The sequence below is a fragment of the Nicotiana sylvestris genome, chromosome 2, assembly GCF_000393655.2.
Source record: "Nicotiana sylvestris chromosome 2, ASM39365v2, whole genome shotgun sequence".
NCBI lineage: Eukaryota > Viridiplantae > Streptophyta > Magnoliopsida > Solanales > Solanaceae > Nicotiana > Nicotiana sylvestris.
The window spans coordinates 171,840,135-171,853,152 of NC_091058.1; positions in this window are offsets into that span (position 1 = coordinate 171,840,135).

Consider the following 13,018-nt stretch of genomic DNA (forward strand, 5'->3'; position numbering starts at 1 on the left):
AAAATTATTTTCTGGAAAATATAAAGGCTTTTTTAAATGAAATGATGCGTGTTCTTGATGGTATCGGGCCTGTATGTTGGTTCAGGAGCCCGGTACAGGTTTAAAATAATAATTAAGTCGAATTTGTGAAATTTGGTAAGAATCGGAATTGATTTGGTATAAAACGGACCTTTAGTTGAGAAAATGGAAATTTCAATTTTCTTAAGGAATTTCATGAATTTGAGGTTAAATTCGTAGTTTTTGATGTTATTTTGATGATTTGATCACACGAGCAAGTCCATATGATGTTTTTAGACTTGTGTGCATATTTGGTTTGGAGCCCCGAGGGCTCGAGTGAGTTTTGGATAGGCCACGGAGTGAATTTGGACTTGGGAAGATTGCTGGTATGTTGCATCTGTGTTGTAGGCCCCTGATCTCGCAATTGCTGGTATGTTGCATCTGTGTTGTAGGCCCCTGATCTCGCAATTGCGAGATCAGGGACCGCAAATGCGAAGACCTCAGGGCCAGCCTTTCTCGCAAATGCGAGATATTCTTCGTAAATGCAAAGGTTGTCAGATAGGCGAGAGGCCGCAAATGCGACATTTTCTTTTGCAATTGCGAAGATGACAGGATTCCAAAGGGTTCGCAATTGCGAACCCCTAATCGCAATTGCGACATTTGAGACCTTTTAAGTTGGATTTTGACGGGATCTTTCTTTATTTTTACAACTTTCAAACCCTAAACTCTCATAGGAAATTTTCTTGAAGAGAGTTCTTCCCCAAATCATAGGTAAACGATTTCTAACTTATTTTCCTCAATCTATAACATCTTTTTACATGTTTTCACTCCAAAGTCTAGAGGTTTTCATGGGAAATTGGGTGTTTTGGGTAGAAGTTAGGATTTTTTTAATTTTTGGGATTTGGACCTCAATGTGAGGTCCGATTTCAAAACTAATTGCATATTTGAGTTCGTGAGTGAATGGGTGATCGGGTTTTGGTTCGAACTTTGGGTTTTGACCAAGCGGGCCTGGGTCGATTTTTGACTTTTGGAGAAATCAATGGGAAATCTATTTTTAATGCATCAGAATTGATTTATTTAGCATTTATTGATATCATTAAGTAAATTATGACTAGATACAAGCGAATTGGAAGTGGAACCGAGAGGTAAAGCGGTAGTTGAGGCTTAATCTTGTCCATGGAATCTAGGTAAGTGTTTGGCATAACCTTAGCTTGAGGGAATAGTAGTTATGATATATTTGCTATGTGTTGGTATCGAGTACGACGTATAAGTGTGGTGACGAGTATCTATATGTTGGTGTCAAGCATGCCTGTGGGTCTTATACCATGATTGTTATGACTCTATTATGCACTGTCCATGCTTAAATTAATAATTATTGATGTTGAACAAAGCTTATGAAGATTTCTTGGTAATTGACTATTGTTGAGTATTGACTCAGGTTGAATTTCATTTGGTAAAGTAATTGTTGAAAATGAGATTGGTTATAGCTGAATCCCTTGCTGGGATGTTTTTGTTGATATTGTTGATTCCCTTGCCGTGACGTATTGTTTTCTATTGTTTGGGTGAGAAAGAGTGTAAAGCACGAAGGGTGATGCCGTGCATGGAGTGAGTGTAATGCACGAAGGGTGATGTCGTGTCGATATTATGAGTGTTAATGCACGAAGGGTAATGTCGTGGCATGATTTGAGAGTTAATGCACGAAGGGTGATGTCGTGCTGATGTTGTGAGGAATAATACTCGAAGGGTGATGTCGTGCCATGATTATGTGAGGTAATGCATGAAGGGTGATGTTGTGCCATTTCTGTTGTTTTTTATGGTGAGCACAAGAGTAAAAGCACGAAGGGTGATGTCGTGCACGTGTTACCATTTCATTATTCTTGTTGACATAGATATGATGTTCATTATGCTCCTTTATTGATGCTTCTTTATTGGCTAATTGTTAGAACCTGTTATTCCCCGCAACATGTCCTCTTCCCAACTTATTATGTTGATTCCTATTATCATGATTTTGTCTGTATATGATTTAACTGCACAGGTATATATGATTGTCGTGTCCTAGCCCCGTCACTACTTTGCTGAGGTTAGGCTCGATACTTACTCAGTACATGAGGTCGGTTGTACTGATACTACACTCTACACACTTTTGTGCAGATTTCAATGCCAGACCCGGTAAGTAGCTGAGGTAGCTGCCTTCAGTCCAGGGAGACCAAGGTGATCTGCGGGCGTCTGCAGAGCCTAAAGTCCCCCTTCCCTGTTTTAGCTTTCTACTGTCTCTTTTCTTTCCGAGAATAGTTGTACTTTCCTTTCAGACCAGTATTTCTAGTAATTCATAGATATTCATGAAATTGTGACATCAGATCCGTGGGTGTTAATGTGTAGAACTATAATAGTTGGCTTGCCTAGCTTTTACGAGTAGGCGTTATCACCACTCTCGAGGGTGGAAAATTTGGGTCGTGACAAGTTGGTATCAGAGCTCTAGGTTGCTTAGGTCTCACAATTCACGAACAAGCTAGGTAGAGTTTGAAGGATTGGTACAAAGAAGTCTGTGCGTATCCCCAGAGGCTACAGAGTTTAGGAAAACTTCACATCTATTCATCTTTGTCGGGCGATTTGACTTCTCAATTCTAATTAAACTTCTACTTTGTTCTTTCGCATATGGCAAGAACACGTGCTTCTTCATCTGTTGATCAGTAGCCCAAGCCTCCAGTGGCAGCTTCTACGAAGGGTAGAGAACGAGGCCGAGGCCGTGCTAGAGATCGAGGTAGGGGCAGGGCTCAGCCCAAAGCAGCAACACCAGCGGTGGATCCTCAAGTAGACTTTGAGGGGGAGGCTAGAGCCCAGACCATTCCAGCATGGCCATCTCAGGTTCTAGAGGGGTTCATCGCTACCCCGGTACTCCAGGATGCTCTAGTCCATCTAGTGAGCCTTATGGAGAGTGTCACCCAGGCAGGCTTACTTCATGTAGCACCAGCCGTCTCTCAGGCTGGGGGAGGAGCACAAAATACCGCTACTCGCACTCCGGAGCAGATGGCTCCTTAGTTTTAGACTTCAGCAGCTCAGCCAGTTAGGGTAGTTCAGTCGGGTGTTGTGGCTCAGACCGGTGATGGAGCAGTTATGTATGCTGATGCTTTGTGGAGATTGGATAGGTTCACCAAGCTCTTCACTACTACTTATGGTGGTACATCTTCAAAGGATCTCCGGGACTATTTGGACAACTGTCATGAGGTTCTACAGAAAATAGGAATAGTGGAGACCAATGGGGTCGACTTTGCTGATTTCTGTCTGTCAGATTCCGTCAAGACTTGGTGGAGAGATTATTGTTTGGCTAGACCAGCTGGGTCACCGGTTTTGACATGGGATCAGTTCTCTCAGCTATTTCTGGAGAAGTTTCTACCTATCACTCAGAGGGAGAACTATCAGAGGCAGTTTGAGCGTCTCCACCAGGGATCTATGATCGTCACTCAGTACGAGACCAGATTCGTTGCTGTCACGTCCCAACCTTGGGAGGCGTGGCTGGCACTCGATGCCACACTGGCCCGAGCGAACCACTCTACAACTCATTCATTCTTTTTATAACTATCATGGGTCAACATGGCCACAACTCGTAATGTATAATTATATGTGGGCAAATGTTATATTAATGAACCATCGTTCATAAAACATTAATACATATGGGCCGTCAAGGACTCTGACATACTATACAAAATGAATTTCTATGTCTACAAAGCCTCTAAGATTATTTAACATAAAATGGGATAGGGTACCGGCTGACCCATAAGTGTGTAGTAAAACTCTGACATGATGACTCATAGACTCGGCTGCACTCCGAATGAGGTGGAGTCTTACCAATCCTTCACTAAATGCCAATCTTGTTTACAATAAGGGCTCGTCAAACTGATTGTCTGTACCTGTGGGCATGAAACGCAACGTCCCCAGGCAAAAGGGACGTTAGTACGGAATAATGTACCAAGTATGTAACGCAATATACTGAAAGCTAAAACTAAACTGATAATATAATAACTGCAAGTAGCTGGAAGCCAAAGAAAATCTGAAAATATGCTTACCTGTTGATACTGACTCAAGTCTCTCAATCTAGCAAGTAAAATAGTTGTTCGGCTATATAAGGCTCGGTATATATATAACTGCTCTTCCGTAGTAGGCTCGCTCATAGGCACTCGGCCATACTAGGCTCTGTATCTCAGCCATGCTAGGCTCGCTCATAGGCGCTCGGCCATAGTAGGCTCGGTATATAACTTACCACCTGATCAGAGGTTGCCCAATAGGGGTTTGCCCATCGATTATAGCTCGATGGTAATAAAAATATTTTTAATACTATATATATAAGCTCTCTGCTCTCTTGACTGGAAGAGGGAAATACTCAAATGAATATGAAGTCCCGATAAGGAGAATATTGTAACTTACAAAACTAGAAAAATATACGTAAATTCCGGGATATGAATTTTTCTTTATGCCTCGTTATCAAACTTGTGTAATGAAGAGATCATGCCAAAATGAAGGAAAAGCATAACCTTAACATACCTGAGCCGATTCTCTTGAAACACAACTATACTGAGGATTATGGCTAGCTCGAGTTTGACCTTTGAAAATGCGATCGCACTGCTTGCTTGTTGAATGAAATACTCTAAGGGAAGAAGAGAACTGGTCGAGGAATTTCCTCTTTTCAATTAAGCGATAAATTGTACAACTCTAACTTTGGTTACCTATCCATAAAGGAAACTACAACTTTGAATAAGACTTGGTCGAGAATGATGGTCAAACTACACACACAGAGAGGTTCGTATATTTGGCAGAAGGATATGGGGTAGGTAGAATATAAGCCAATTTTGTTCTGCCTGTAAAGTAGCATTTTACATTCTATTTATAAAAGTATCCCTTTACATATTCATCATTACTACTAAAGTATGTGTCTTAATACTAAAGAAACAAGGAAACGAAACAAGACATGTGTCTTAATGCTAAAGTATTATGCTGCCACCTTTTACATGACTTTAAGAGTCATTACTAATTCCTCCAATTGCTGCCATCTTGCAAGTTTTAATTTTAAGAATCATCAAATGGATATTGCATGGTTTCCACATGGGGTGGGGTAGGAATTTCGTGTTGAATGTGAAAATGCTATACTTAGTTGTCTAACTTCTTGTTCATGCGGTTATGTTTGTAGAGAAAGTTCAAGTTCTACGTTTTGCTATTCTAGGGACTAGGAGACAACTATTTGACAAATGTTTTAAGATTTGACAACCTCATTTGCATGAGCTCCACGTGTAACTTCAATGCTTAGCAAGCCTTCCCAAAAAGTGACACCACCTAGCATTCACTTATTAGTCATACATTACTTTAGTTGTCATGGTCCCACGTGGACAAGACAATTCTTAAACTTACCCACAATTTCCTAAGATGCTACCTCCATGATGACTTGTATTAGTCACTTATTGCTCCTTACTATGTAGCCACATGGTAACATCCTAGTCACCTTGCAATCCTCCATAAATTATCATCATAAAGTACTACTATAAAAAATATTTTTAAGAAGAATTAAGGTACCATATCAAAATGTATCTAATGGTATTAAGGTTGTTAAACTTACGGGCTCTTACAATAACATTACCACAAATCCTCTATAACCTCATGAATGACCTTAATCCCTTTTAATCTCATATGGATACTACGACTCATCCTAGTACTAAAGTACGGGATGTCATACTACTAACATTAAAGACTTCATTTCCATTCTACACGTGTAATCTTCTAGGTGCATACCTAATGACTCATCACCAAACTTTACACGTGTAAACCATGGGATTTAAGTGCTATGACTCATGTGCACATTGGTGCCACCCTTGATCATATTAATTCCATGTGGCAGCCCATTAAAGTTCCTCTTTACATGTATCATCCTTTGGTCAACCTTTTAATACATGAAGACACCACATATTTTTGCATGTATGGATATATAACACTTACTACCACTTGTCCACATCCTGCATGGCTTATGCTCCCACGTACCACTTATTCAATAGTCTTAATAAATTTCTAGTCTTACATTACAACCTTCCCATTAACCAACTACACACATAATTAATTCTAGCACTCAATTTTCTTAAATAATAATATACGTCATATACTTTAGTATCATGATCATGTGGTATAGCACTAATCCATAATTATGGGGTATTATAGCTTGGACCTTATTTCACCTCAAAATGCCAAACTTCGGCAATACTCAATTTCTTCGATTCGTTTACCTTCTAACCTTCATAACACTTACTTATCACTTCTTTGGAATATCACAATTACTTATAATCTCAAAAATATTCTTGTCCATGAACATAAATCAACTATCTTATGACAAATCCAATATAGAAAAGTACGGGATGTAACAATTGCCTTGGCCCGTCATTATTATACTTCCCATAGAGAGAGAGGGTGAGGAGGTTCGTTGAGGGACTCGCTCAGCTGATTCGATTGCGGATGGATAAGGATACAGGGAGCGAGATTTCTTTTCAGGATGCGGCCAGGAAAGTTGAGATGGTTCTGTTGCAGGGAGTGGTCAGGGGTCTGACAAGAGGCCTCGTCATTCTAGCAGGTTCAGTGGTGCCTCGTCTGGAGGCAGGGATTCTTTTGGTAAGGGGTATTCCCCTAGGCCGTTTCATTCAGTACTTTAGGCTGCTCATGGTGCTCCAAGTGGTCGTGGTTCTCATATGTAGTACTCAGATCAGTTACCTTACGGTGCGCCACCAGCTCCTATCAGTGCACCTCCGCCCCAAGTTTTTAGGGCGGTTACTCAGGCCGTCAGGGTTAGCATTCCCAGAAGTCGAGGGCTTGTTATACTTGTGGCGATACGAGGCATATTGCTAGATTTTGCCCTTGAAAATCGAGCAGTTCTCAGCATCAGGGTTCCCGTGCCATGGTTCAAGCACCGAGTGTTCCAATGCCTGCTCAGCCGGCTAAAGGTAGAGGTTGAGGTGTTAGAGGTGGAGCTCAGGCCGTTAGATGTGGATGTCAGGTAGTTAGAGGTGGAGTCTAGGCAGCTAGAGGTGGAGGCCAGCCAGTAGGAGGTCGTCCTCGGGATGTAGTTCAGAGTGGTAGGGACCAGCCCCGATGTTATGCTATTCCAGCTGGACCTGAGGCAGAGGCCTTCGATGCAGTTATCACAGGTACAGTTTCAGTTTGCAGTAGAGATGTTTCAATTCTATTTGATCTGGGGTCTACATATTCCTATGTATCATCTTATTTTGCCCCTTATCTGGTTGTGCCTCGTGATTCTTTGAGTGCACCTGTATATGTGTCTACACTGGTGAGTGATTCTATTGTTGTAGATCGAGTCTATAACTCATGTGTGGTTATTATTGGGGGTCTTGAGACCCGTATAGATATCCTACTTCTCGATATGGTAAACTTCGATGTCATTTTGGGGATAGATTGGTTATCCCCTTATCATGTTGTATTAGACTGTCACACTAAGACTGTGACCTTAGCATTGCCGGGGTTGCCTCGTTTGGAGTGGAGAGAGACTCCTGGTCATTCTACTAACAGGGTTATCTTATATATAAAGGCTCGGCATATGGTTGATAAGGGATGTTTGGCCTATTTGGCGTATGTTCGTGATTTTAGTGTTGAGGTTCCTTCTATGGATTTTGTTCCCGTTGTTCGTGAGTTTCCCGAGGTATTTTCTTAGACCTACCGGGGATGCTACCTAACAAGGATATTGACTTTTGCATTAATTTGGCTCTGGGCACTCAGCCCATTTCTATTCCGTCATATCGTATGGCCCCGTCAGAGTTGAAAGAATTGAAAGAACAGTTGCAAGACCTGCTTGATAAAGGCTTTATTAGACCTAGTGTCTCGCCTTGGGGTGCGCTGGTGTTGTTTGTTAAGAAGAAGGATGGGTCGATAAGGATGTGTATAAATTATCGGCAGTTGAACAAGGTCACAATCAAGAATAAGTATCCATTGTCGAGGATTAATGATTTGTTCGATCAACTTTAGGGTGACAAAGTGTTTTTGAAGATTGATTTGAGATCTGGCTACCATCAGTTGACGATTATGGCATCTGATGTCCCTAAGACAGCTTTTCGCACTCGGTACGGGCATTTTGAGTTCTTAGTGATGTCATTTGGGTTGACAAATGCCCCATTAGCTTTCATGGATTTGATGAACCGAGTGTTCAAGCCTTATTTAGATTCCCTCGTGATTGTCTTCATTGATGATATTTTGATCTATTCCCGCAGCTGGGAGGAGCATGAGCAGTATCTTTGAGTCATTCTCCAAACTCTGAGGGACAGTCAGTTATATGCTAAGTTTTTGAAATGTGAGTTTTGGTTGAGCTCAGTTGCATTCTTGGGTCATGTTGTATCAGTAGAGGGTATTCAGGTGGATCCTAAGAAGATTATGGCAGTCAAGGACTGGCCTAGACCCACATCAGCTAAAACGATCCAGAGTTACTTGGATTTGGCAAGCTATTACCATCGATTTGTGGAGGGGTTTTCATCTATTACAGCCCCGATGACTAGGTTGACCTAGAAGGGTGCCCAATTCAGGTGGTCGGATGAGTATGAGGCGAGCCTTCAGAAGCTCAAGACAGCTTTGACTACGGCATCGGTGTTGGTTTTGCCCATAGGTTCAGGGTCGTATACAATGTATTGTGACGTATCTCATATTGGACTTGGTGTGGTGTTGATGTAGAATGACAAGGTTATTGAATATGCTTCGCGACAGTTGAAGATCCACGAGAAGAATTATCCAGTTCATGATTTGGAGCTAGCAGCCATTGTTCACGCACTGAAGATTTGGAGGCATTATTTATATGGCATGTCATGTGAGGTGTTTACGGATCACAAGAGTTTGTAATACTTGTTCAAGCAGAAGAAGCTAAATTTGAGTCAGAGGAGGTGGTTGGAGCTATTTAAAGACTATGATATCACCATCTTGTACCATACGAAGAAGGCCAATGTAGTGGCCGATGCTTTGAGTAGGAATTCAGCTAGTATAGGCAGCCTTGCATATATTCCGATCGGTGAGAGACCGCTTGCTTTGGATGTTCAGGCTTTATCTGATCAGTTCGTGAGGTTGGATGTTTCTGAGCCCAGCCGTGTGTTAGCTTGAACAATCGCTCGTTTTTTATTATTTGAGCGTATCCGAGATCGACAATATGATGATCCTCATTTGCTTGTCCTTAGAGACACAATGCGGCACAGAGGTGCTAATCAGGTTACAGTTGGAGATGATGGAGTTTTTAGGATGCTGGGTCATATTTGTGTGCCTAATGTGGATGGACTTCGTGAGTTGATTCTAGAGGAGGCCTATAGTTCCTAGTATTCTATCTATCCGGGCACCGCTAAGATGTATTAGGACTTGCAGCAGCATTATTGGTGGAGGAGGATGAAGAAGGATATTGTTTCATATGTAGCTTGATGTTTGAATTATCAACAAGTAAAGTACGAGCATCAGAGACCTGGTGATTTATTTTAGAAGATTGAGATTCCTGAGTGGAAGTGGGAGAGTATCACTATGGACTTCGTTGTTGGACTTCCACGGACTTAGAGGAAGTTCGATGCAGTGTGGGTTATTGTGGATAGGCTGACGAAGTCAGCGCACTTCATTCCTGTGGCAGTTTCCTATTCTTCTAAGCGGTTGGCAGAGATTTATATCTGTGAGATCGTTCGTCTTTATGGTGTGCCCATGTCTATCATTTCTAATCGAGGTACGTAGTTTACCTCGCATTTCTGGAGGGCAGTGTAGCATGAGTTAGGTACTCGGGTTGAGTTTAGTACAATATTTCATCCTCAGATGGACGGACAGTCTGAGTGTACTATTTAGATCTTGGAGGATATGCTCCGAGCATGTGTTATTGACTTTGGAGGTTCGTGGGATCAATTCTTTCCATTAGCAGAGTTTGCCTACAATAATAGTTACCAGTCGAGCATTCAAATGGCCCCCTATAAGGCATTATATGGTAGGCGGTGTCGGTCACTAGTTGGATAGTTTGAGCCGGGAGAGGCTCGGTTGTTGTGTACAGATCTAGTACAGGATGCCTTGGATAAGGTAAAGATCATTCAGGATAGGCTTCGTACAGCTCAGTCTAGGCAAAAGAGTTACGCCGACCGCAAGGTTCGTGATGTGGCATTCATGGTCAGAGAGCGAGTGTTGCTTCGGGTGTCGCCCATGAAGGGCGTGATGAGATTTGGGAAGAAGGACAAGCTAAGCCCTAGATTCATCGGTCCTTTTGAAATTCTTGATCGAGTGGGAGAGGTGACTTACAGACTTGCGTTGCCACCGAGTTTATCAGTTGTGCACCCAATATTTCATGTGTCCATACTCCGGAAGTATCACGGCGATCCATCTCACGTGTTAGACTTCAGCAGTGTCCAGTTGGACAAGGACTTGACCTATGAAGAGAAGATGGTAGCTATTATAGACCGGCAGGTTTGTCAGTTGAGATCGAAGAATTTCCCTTCAGTTCATGTGTAGTGGAGAGGTCAGCTTGTTGAGGCAGCGACCTGGGAGTCCGAGTCCGATATGCGGAGCCGTTATACTCATCTTTTCCCCGATTCAGGTACTTTTCTATGTCCGTTCGAGGATGAACGATTGTTTTAAAGGTGGAGAATGTGATGACCCTAAAGGTCATCTCTTGTTTTAGAAGTCAAAACTGGGTTCCGAGGCCTTAAAACCTCTTTTTATCTCACCTCGATTTGCGAGCGCAGTCCGGGCGCGTTTACGAAAATCTTTTATGTGAAATTTTAGAAAAATAATGAATTTGGCCTTTAAAATGGGTTAATGTTGACTTTGGTCAACATTCTTGGTAAATGGACCCGGACTCGTGATTTGACAGGCCCGTAGGTTCCGTAGTAAAATATGAGACTTGGGCATATGCCCGAAATCGAATTCCGAGGTTTCAAGCCCCGAGAAAAAGAATTTTTAAAGAAAATTATTTGTTGGAAAATATAAAGGCTTTTTGAAATGAAATGATGCGTGTTCTTAATGGTATCGGGCCCGTATGTTGGTTTCGGAGCCCGGTACAGGTTTAAAATAATAATTAAGTCGAACCTGTGAAATTTGGTAAGAATCGGAGTTGATTTGGTATAAAACGGACCTTTAGTTGAGAAAATAGAAATTTCAATGTTCTTAAGGAATTTCATGAATTTGAGGTTAAATTTGTAGTTGTTGATGTTATTTTGATGATTTGATCGCACGAGCAAGTCTGTATAATGTTTTTAGACTTGTGTGCATGTTTGGTTTGGAATCCCGAGGGCTCGGATGAGTTTTGGATAGGCCACAGAGTGAATTTGGACTTAGGAAGATTGCTGGTATGTTGCAGTTGTGTTGCAGGCCCCTGATCTCGCAATTGCGAGATCAGGCATCATAATTGCGATATACTCAGGGACCGCAAATGTGAGCTTTGCTTCGCAAATGCGAAGACCTCAGGGCCAGCCTTTCTCGCAAATGCGAGATATTCTTCACAAATGCGAAGGTTGTCAGATAGGCCAGAGGTCGCAAATGCAACGTTTTCCTTTGCAATTGTGAAGATGATAGGATTCCAAAGGGTTCGCAATTGCAAACCCCTGGTCGCAATTGCGATATCTAAAACTTGTTAAGTGGGATTTTACGGTATCCTTCTTCATTTTTACAACTTTTCAAACCCTAAACTCCCATAGGCGATTTTCTTGAAGAGAGTTCTTCCCCAATCATAGGTAAACGATTTCTAACTTATTTTCTTCAATCTATAACATCTTTTTACATGATTTCACTCCATAATCTAGGGGTTTTCATGGGAAATTGGGTGTTTTGGGTAGAAGTTAGGATTTTCAAATTTTGGTGATTTGGACTTCAATTTGAGGTTAGATTTCAAAACTAATTGCATATTTGAGTTCGTGAGTGAATGAGTGATCGGTTTTTGGTTCGAACTTCGGGTGTTGACCAAGCAGCCCCGGGGTCGATTTTTGACTTTTGTGGAAATCAATGGGAAATCTATTTTCATGCATTAGAATTGGTTTATTTAGCATTTATTGATATCATTAAGTAAATTGTGACTAGATACAAGCGAATTGGAAGTGGAACCGAGAGGCAAAACGGTAGTTGAGGCTTAATCTTGTCCGTGGAATCGAGGTAAGTATTTGGCCTAACCTTAGCTTGAGGGAATATGTGTTATGGTCTATTTGCTATGTGTTGGTATCGAGTACGACGTATAGGTGTGGTGACGAGTATCTATACGTTGGTGGCAAGCATGCCCGTGGGTCTTATACTATGATTGTTATGACTCTATTATGCACTGTCCATGCTTAAATTGATAATTATCGATGTTGAACAAAGCTTATGAAGATTTCTTGGTAATTGACTATTGTTGAGTATTGAATCAAGTTAAATTTCATTTGGTAAAGTAATTGTTGAAAATGAGATTGGTTATAGCTGAATCCCTTGCCGGGATGTTTTTGTTAATATTGTTGATTCCCTTGCTGGGACGTATTGTTTTCTATTGTTTGGGTGAGAAGAGTGTAAAGCACGAAGGGTGATGTTGTGCATGATATTGTGAGTGAGTGTAATGCACGAAGGGTGATATCGTGCCGATATTATGAGTGTTAATGCATGAAGGGCGATGTCGTGCTATGATTTGAGAGTTAATGCACGAAGGGTGATGTCGTGCCGATATTGTGAGGAATAATGCATGAAGGGTGATGCCGTGCCATGATTATGTGAGGTAATGCACGAAGGGTGATGCCGTGCCATGATTATGTGAGGTAATGCACGAAGGGTGATGACATGTCGTTTCTGTTGTTTCTTATGGTGAGGACAAGAGTAAAAGCACAAAGGGTGATGCCGTGCACGTGTTACCATTTCATTATTCCTGTTGATATAGATATGATGTTCATTATGCTCCTTTATTGATGCTTCTTTATTGGCTTATTGTTAGAACATGTTATTCCCCAAAACATGTCCCCTTCCCACCTTATTATGTTGATTCATGTTATCATGATTCTATCTGTATATGATTTAACTGCACAGGTAT